Source organism: Somniosus microcephalus, unplaced genomic scaffold (genome assembly GCF_052327205.1).
Source record: "Somniosus microcephalus isolate GS21.2 unplaced genomic scaffold, FLI_Smic_1.0 unresolved_chr1, whole genome shotgun sequence".
Classification (NCBI taxonomy): Eukaryota; Metazoa; Chordata; class Chondrichthyes; order Squaliformes; family Somniosidae; genus Somniosus; species Somniosus microcephalus.
In genome coordinates, this window is record NW_028225179.1 from 159027934 (window position 1) to 159035296 (window position 7363).

The window sequence follows — 7363 nt, forward strand, 5'->3', positions numbered from 1 at the left end:
TCTTCGAGCCTGCTCCGCCATTCAATAAGATCATGGCTGATCTTCTACCTCATCTCCACTTTCCTGCCCTATCCCCATATCCCTGGATTCCCTTAAAAACCAAAAATCTATGGATCTCTGTCTTGATTATACTCAACGACTGAGCCTCCACAGCCCTCTGGGGTAGAGAATTCCAAAGATTCACCACCCTCTGAGTGAAGAAATTTCTCCTCATCTCAGTCCTAAATGGCCGACCCCTTATTCTGAGACTGTGACCCCTGGTTCTAGACTCCCCAGCCAGGGGAAACATCCTCCCTGCATCTAACCTGTCAAGCCCTGTAAGAATTGTGTATGTTTCAATGAGATCACGTCTCATTCTTCTAAACTCTAGAGAATATAGGCCTAGTCTATTCAGTCTCTGCACATAGGACAAGCCGCCCATCCCAGGAATCAGTCTGGTGAACCTTCGTTGCACTCCCTCTATGTCCACTATATCCTTACATAGGTAAGGAGACCAAAACTGTACACAATACTCCAGGTGAGGCCTCACCAGGGCCCTATATAATTGCAGTAAGACGTCGTTACTCTTATACTCAAATCCTCTTGTATTAAATGCCAACATACCATTTGCTTTCCTAATTGCTTGCTGTACCTGCATGTTAAATTTCAGTGATTCATGTACAAGGACATCCAGGTCCCTCTGAACACCAATATTTCCCAATCTCTCACCATTTGAAAATTACTCTGATTTTCTAATTTTCCTACAAAGTGGATAACTTCACATTTCTCCACGTTATATTCGATTTGTCATGTTCTTGCCCACTCACTTAGCCTGTCTATATCCCCTTGAAGCCTCTTTGCATCCTCCTCACAACTTACACTCCCACCTAGCTTTGTATGGACAACCATCCACCGCCTCAGAACCGCTCATGGTCGATGCTGCCACCTTCTCCATAGATGGAAGATTAAAGCATCTCCATCCTGTGACTGTGGAGCTCCTAATCAGACCCTGGAGCACATCATTGAGTGCTGCCCGCAGAGGAAATTCACAGGCAGCCTACAAGATATCCGCTGTTACACCGGGAGCTTTGGCCTGGATATCTGCCTGAGATACTGACATCTGATTGGCTATTCTACTCCCATATGGGAGAAAGGAAGAAGAAGCTCCAATGCCCTGTATCCCACATCATAGAAGAATAGGGGGAAGGCAGCAGCAGCCAACTTCCTGGCACCATGGGTGGTTCTACTGCACAGGATGGGAGGAAAAAGACTGGGAGAGCTATAGTGATAGGGGATTCTATTGTAAGGGGAATAGATAGGCGTTTCTGCGGCCACAAACGAGACTCCAGGATGGTGTGTTGCCTCCCTGGTGCAAGGGTCAAGGATGTCTCAGGGAGGCTGCAGAACATTCTGGAAGGGGAGGGTGAACAGCCAGTTGTTGTGGTGCATATGGGTACCAACGATATAGGTAAAAAACGGGATTAGGTCCTAAAAGCTGAATATAGGGAGTTAGGAGGTAAATTAAAAAATAGAACCTCAAAGGTAGTAATCTCAGGATTGCTACCAGTGCCACGTGCTAGTCAGAGTAGAAATAGAAAGATATTTCAGATGAATACATAGCTAGAGGAATGGTGCAAAGGGGAGGGATTCAAATCCCTGGGACATTGGAACTGGTTCTGGGGAAGTTGGGGCCAGTACAAACTGGACGGTTTGCACCTGGGCGGGATCGGGACCAATGTCCTAGGGGGAGTGTTTGCTAGTGCTGTTGAGGAGGGTTTAAACTAAAATGGCAGGGGGTTGGGAACCTGTGCAGGGAGACAGAGGAAAGGGAAGCAAGGATAGAAAGAAAAGACAGGAAGTAGAAAAGCAAAAGTGGAATGCAGAGAAATTAAGGGTATAAATCAAACAGGGCTACAGTAAATAATAATTCTAAAAGGACTACGAGTGTTAAAAAAACAAGCCTGAAGGCTTTGTGTCTTAATGCGAGGAGCATTCGTAATAAGGTGGATGAATTAGCTGCGCAAATAGATGTAAACGGATATGATGTAATTGGAATTACTGAGACATGGCTTCAGGGTGACCAAGGCTGGAAATTCAACATCCAGGGGTATTCAATATTCAGGAAGGACAGGCAAAAAGGAAAAGGAGGTGGGGTAGCATTGCTGGTTAAAGAGGAGATTAACACAATTTTAAGGAAGAATATTGGCTCTGACGGTGTGGAATCTGTATGGGTAGAGCTGAGAAATACCAAGGGGCAGAAAACGTTAGTGGGAGTTGTACACAGACCCACAAACAGTAATGTTGAGGTTGGGGATGGCATTAAATGGGAAAGTAGAGACTCGTGCAATAAGGGCCCAGCAGTTATCATGGGTGACTTTAATCTACACATAGATTGGGCTAACCAAATTAGTAACAATAATGTGGAGGGGGAATTCCTAGAGTGTATACGGGATGGTTTCCTGGACCAATATGTCGAGGAACCAACTAGAGATCAGGCCATCTTAGACAGGGTATTATGTAATGAGAAAGGATTAATTAGCAATCTTGTGCAAGGCCCCGTGGGGAGGAGCGATCAAAATATGATAGAATTCTTCATTAAGATGGGGAGTGAAGTATTTGACTCAGAGACTAGGGTCCTGAATTTAAATAAAAGAAGCTATGATGGTATGAGGTGCGAGTTGGCTAGGATGGATTGGGGAATGTTACTTAAAGGGTTGACAGTGGATAGGCAATGGCAAACAGTTAAAGATCGCATGGAAGAATTACAGAATTTGTTCCTCCGTTTGGCATAAAAATAAATAAAAAAAGGTGACTCAACCGTGGGTAACAAGGGAAATTAGGGATAGCATAAGATCCAAGGAGTGGACATATAAATTGGCCAGAAAAAGCAGCAAACCCGAGGATTGGGAGCAGTTTAGGATTCAGCAAAGGAGGACAAAGGGATTAATTAAGAGGGGGAAATAGAATATGAGAGTAAGCTTTCAGGGAACATAAAAACTGACTGTTAAAGCTTCTATAGATATGTGAAGAGAAAAAGATTGGTGAAGTCAAGTGTAGGTCCCTTGCAGTCAGAATCAGGGGAATTTATAATGGGGAACAAAGAAATGGCAGACCAATTAAATACATACTTTGGTCCTGTCTTCACAAAAGAGGACACAAATAAACTTCCAGAAATGTCAGGGAACATGGGGTCTAATGAGAGGGAGGAATTGAATGAAATCAGTATTTGTAGGGAAATGGTGTTAGGGAAATTGACAGGATTGAAGGCCAATAAATCCCCAGGGCCTGATAATCTACATCCTAGGGTACTTAAGGAAGTGGCCCTAGAAATAGTAGATGCATTGCTGGTCATCTTCCAAAATTCTATAGACACTGGAATAGTTCCCATGTATTGGAGGGTAGCTAATGTAACCCCACTATTTAAAAAAGGTGGTAGAGAGAAAATGGGGAATTATAGACCAGTAAGCCTGATATCGGTAGTGGGGAAAATGCTAGATTCCATTATAAAAGATGTAATAGCAGAGCACTTGGAAAACAGTGACAGGATCGGACAAAGTCAACATGGATTTACAAAAGGTAAATCATGCTTGACTAATCTACTGGAATTTTTTGAGGATGTAAATGGTAGAATGCATAAGGGAGAACCAGTGGATGTGGTGTATTTGGACATTCGGTAGGCTTTCAATAAGGTCCCGCATAAGAGAGTGGCGTGCAAAGTTAAAGCACATGGGATTGGGGGTAAAGTACTGACTTGGATAGAGAACTGGTTGGCAGACAGGAAGCAAAGAGTTGGAATTAACGGGCCTTTTTCCGAGTGGCAGGCAGTGACTAGTGGGGTACCGCAGGGATCGGTCCTAGGACCCCAGCTATTCACAATATACATTAATGAACTAGACAAAGGAACTAGAAGTAATATCTCCAGGCTTGCAGACGACACAAAGCTGGGTGGGCGTGTGTGCTGTGAGGAGGATGCCGAGAAACTCCAGTATGATTTGGACAGGTTGGGTCATTGGGCAGATACATGGCAGATGCAGTATGATGTGGATAAATGCGAGGTTATCCACTTTGGTGGCAAAAACAGGAAGACAGATTATTATTTGAATGGCAATAGATTGGGAGAAGGGGAAGTGCAACTAGTCCTGGGTGTCCTTGTGCACCAGTCACTGAAGGTAAGCATGCAGGTGCAGCAAGTGGTTAAGAAGGCAAATGGTAAGTTGGCCTTCATAGTGAGGGGATTCAAGTACAGGAGCAAGGATGTCTTGCTGCAGTTGTACAGGGCTTTGGTGAGACCACACCTTGAGAATTGTGTGCAGTTTTGGTCGCCTTATCTGAGGAAGGATGTTCTTGCCGTGGAGGGAGTGTAGCGAAGAATCACCAGACTGATACCTGGGATGGCAGGAATGGCGTAGGGAGAGAGATTGGGTCGATCTTACTTATATTCACTAGAGTTTAGAAGAATGAGAGGGATCTCATTGAAACTTATAAAATGCTAACAGGACTAGACAGACTAGATGCAGGAAGGATGTTCCCGGTGGCGGGGGAGTCCAGAACCAGGGGTCACAGTCTAAGGATAAGGGGTAAGCCATTTAGGACTGAGATGAGGAGGAATTTCTTCACCCAGAGAGTGGTGAACCTGTGGAATTCTCTACCACAGAAGGCAGTTGAGGCCAATTCATTAAATATACTCAAGAAGGAGTTAGATATATTTCTAAAGGCTAAAGGGATCAAGGGATATGGGGGGAAAGCAGGGACAGGGTACTGAATTTGGATGATCAGCCATGATCGCATTAAATGGTGCAACAGGCTTGAGGGGCTGAATGGCCTACTCCTGCTCCTATCTTCTATGTTTCTATTTTAATAGAATCATAGAAATTTAGGAGGCCTTTCGACCCATCGTATCTGTGCCGGCTGAAAAGAGCTATCCAGCCTAATCACACTATCCATATCTTGCTCCATAGCTTTGTAGGTTACGGCACTTCAAGTGCATATGCTAGTACTTTTAAAATCTGTTGAAGGTTTCTGCCTCTACCACCCTTTGAGGCAGTGAGTTCCAGACCCCCACCACCCACTGGGTGAAAAAAGTTCTCATCAACGCCCGTCTAATCGTTCTACCAATTACTTTAAGTCTATGACCCCTGGTTATTGACGTCTGCTAGGGGAAATAGGTAATTCCTATCCACTCTATCTAGGCCCCTCATAATTTTATACACCTCAATCAAGCCTCCCCTCAGCCTCCTCTGTTCCAAAGAAAACAACCCCAACCTATTGCAGCGACAGTGTTTGTTTAGCAAGCTAATCTCCCCCAGAATCCACCTCCCTTGACAGCCTCACATTGGAAATTGTTGGGTGCTCCTGGGCTCAGAAGTACTGGGGGTTAAACCCAGGAGCTTCTCCTCCATCTCCACTCCAGCCCAAACTGAAGGAACAAAAAGACCTACGCAGGCGGCCAGGGACGTACCTTCCGTCAGCCTGCAATGAAACTCTTCCAGATGCAGCTGATTAATGGCGGCCGCAGCACCCACAATTCCCCGCGCCCCAGAAACCACCCTATCGAACGCGCTGATTTCCCCGCTGAGAGTGCGCATGCTCCCCGGGGTCGCGGGCCATGCTGGGAGCCTGGCTCCTGCCCTTTGTCCCGAGTCAGACTCGGTGGATCCGACTGAAGAAACCGGGAAGCGGCGGCTCGGATGGTGCGGCGCTCCACCCTGGATTTCCAAAATTCTATAGATTCTGGAACGGTTCCTGCAGATTGGAGGATAGCAAATGTAACCCCGCTATTTTAGAAAGGAGGGAGAGGGAAAACGGGGAACTACAGAGATGTTAGCCTCACATCAGTAGTTGGGAAAATGCTGGAATCTATTATAAAGGATGCAATAACTGGGCACTTAGAAACTAATAGTAAGATTGGGCAGAGTCAGCATGGATTTATGAAAGGGAAATCCTGTTTGACAAACCTATTGGAGTTCTTTGAGGATGTAACTAGTGGAGTAGACAAAGGGGGACCGATAGATGTGGTGTATCTGGATTTTCAGAAGGCCTTCAATAATGTCCCACAAGAGGTTGGTGAACAAAATTAGGGCACGTGGAATTGGGGGTAATATATTAGCATAGATTGAGAATTGGTTAACAGACAGAAAACAAAGAGTAGGATAAAGTGGTCTTTTTCAGGATGGCAGGCTGTGACTAGTGGGGTACCGCAAGGATCAGTACTTGGGCGCCAGCTATTCACAATCTATATCAATGATTTGGATGAGGGGACTAAAAGTAACATTTCCAAATTTGCTGATGATACAAAGCTAGGTGTCAGTGTCAGTTGTGAAGAGGCTTCAAGGGGATCTCGACAGGCTCAGTGAGTGAGCGAGAACATGGCAGATGGAATATAATGTGGATAAATGTGAAGTTATCCACTTTGGTAGAAAAAACAGAAAGGCAGAGTATTTCCTAAACGGTGAAAGATTGGGGAATGCAGATGCTCAAAGGAACCTAGGTGTCCTTGTACATGAGTCACTGAAAGTGAATGTGCAGGTGCAGCAAGCCATTAGGAAGGCAAATGGTATGCTGGCCTTCATTACAAGAGGATTTGAGTACAGGAGTAAAGTCTTACTCCAATTATACAGGGCCTTGGTGAGACCACACCTGGAGTACTGTGTACAATTTTGGCCTCCTTACCTATGGAAGGATATATTTGCCATAGAGGGAGTGCAACCAAGGTGCACGAGATTGATTCCTGGGATGGCGGGACTGTCGTATGAGAAGAGATTGAGTAAACTAGGCCTGTATTCTCTTGAATTCAGAAGAATGAGAGGGGATCTCATTGAAGCATACAAAATCATTACAGGGATAGATAGGGTGGATGCTGGGAGAATGTTTCCCTTGGCTGGGGAGCCTAGAACCAGGGGCCACAGCCTCAGAATAAAGGGTAGGCCATTCAGGACTGAGATGAGAAGAAATTTCTTCATACAGAGGGTGGTGAATTTTTGGAATTCTCTACCCCAGTGGGCTGTGGAGGCTCAGTCATTGGGTATATTCAAAACAGAAGTCGATAGATTTCTGACTAGTAAAGGCATCAAGCGATATGGCGATAGGGCCAGTGAATGGAGTTGAGGCAGAAGATCAGCCATGATCTCATTGAATGGCAGAGCAGGCTCGAAGGGCCGAATGGCCTACTCCTGCTCCTATTTCTTATGTTCTTATGTTCTATCCAGTCATTCCTCAAAGTTAAAATTCTCCAGTCTGGGCAACGTCCTCGTAAATCTCCTCTGTCCCCTCTGTAGTGCAATCACATCCTTCCTGTAATCTGGTGACCAGAACTGAAACGTTAACTCTGTCTCTCTCTCCACAGATGCTGAATACCCTCAGCATTTTCTGTTTTTATTTTATTGTT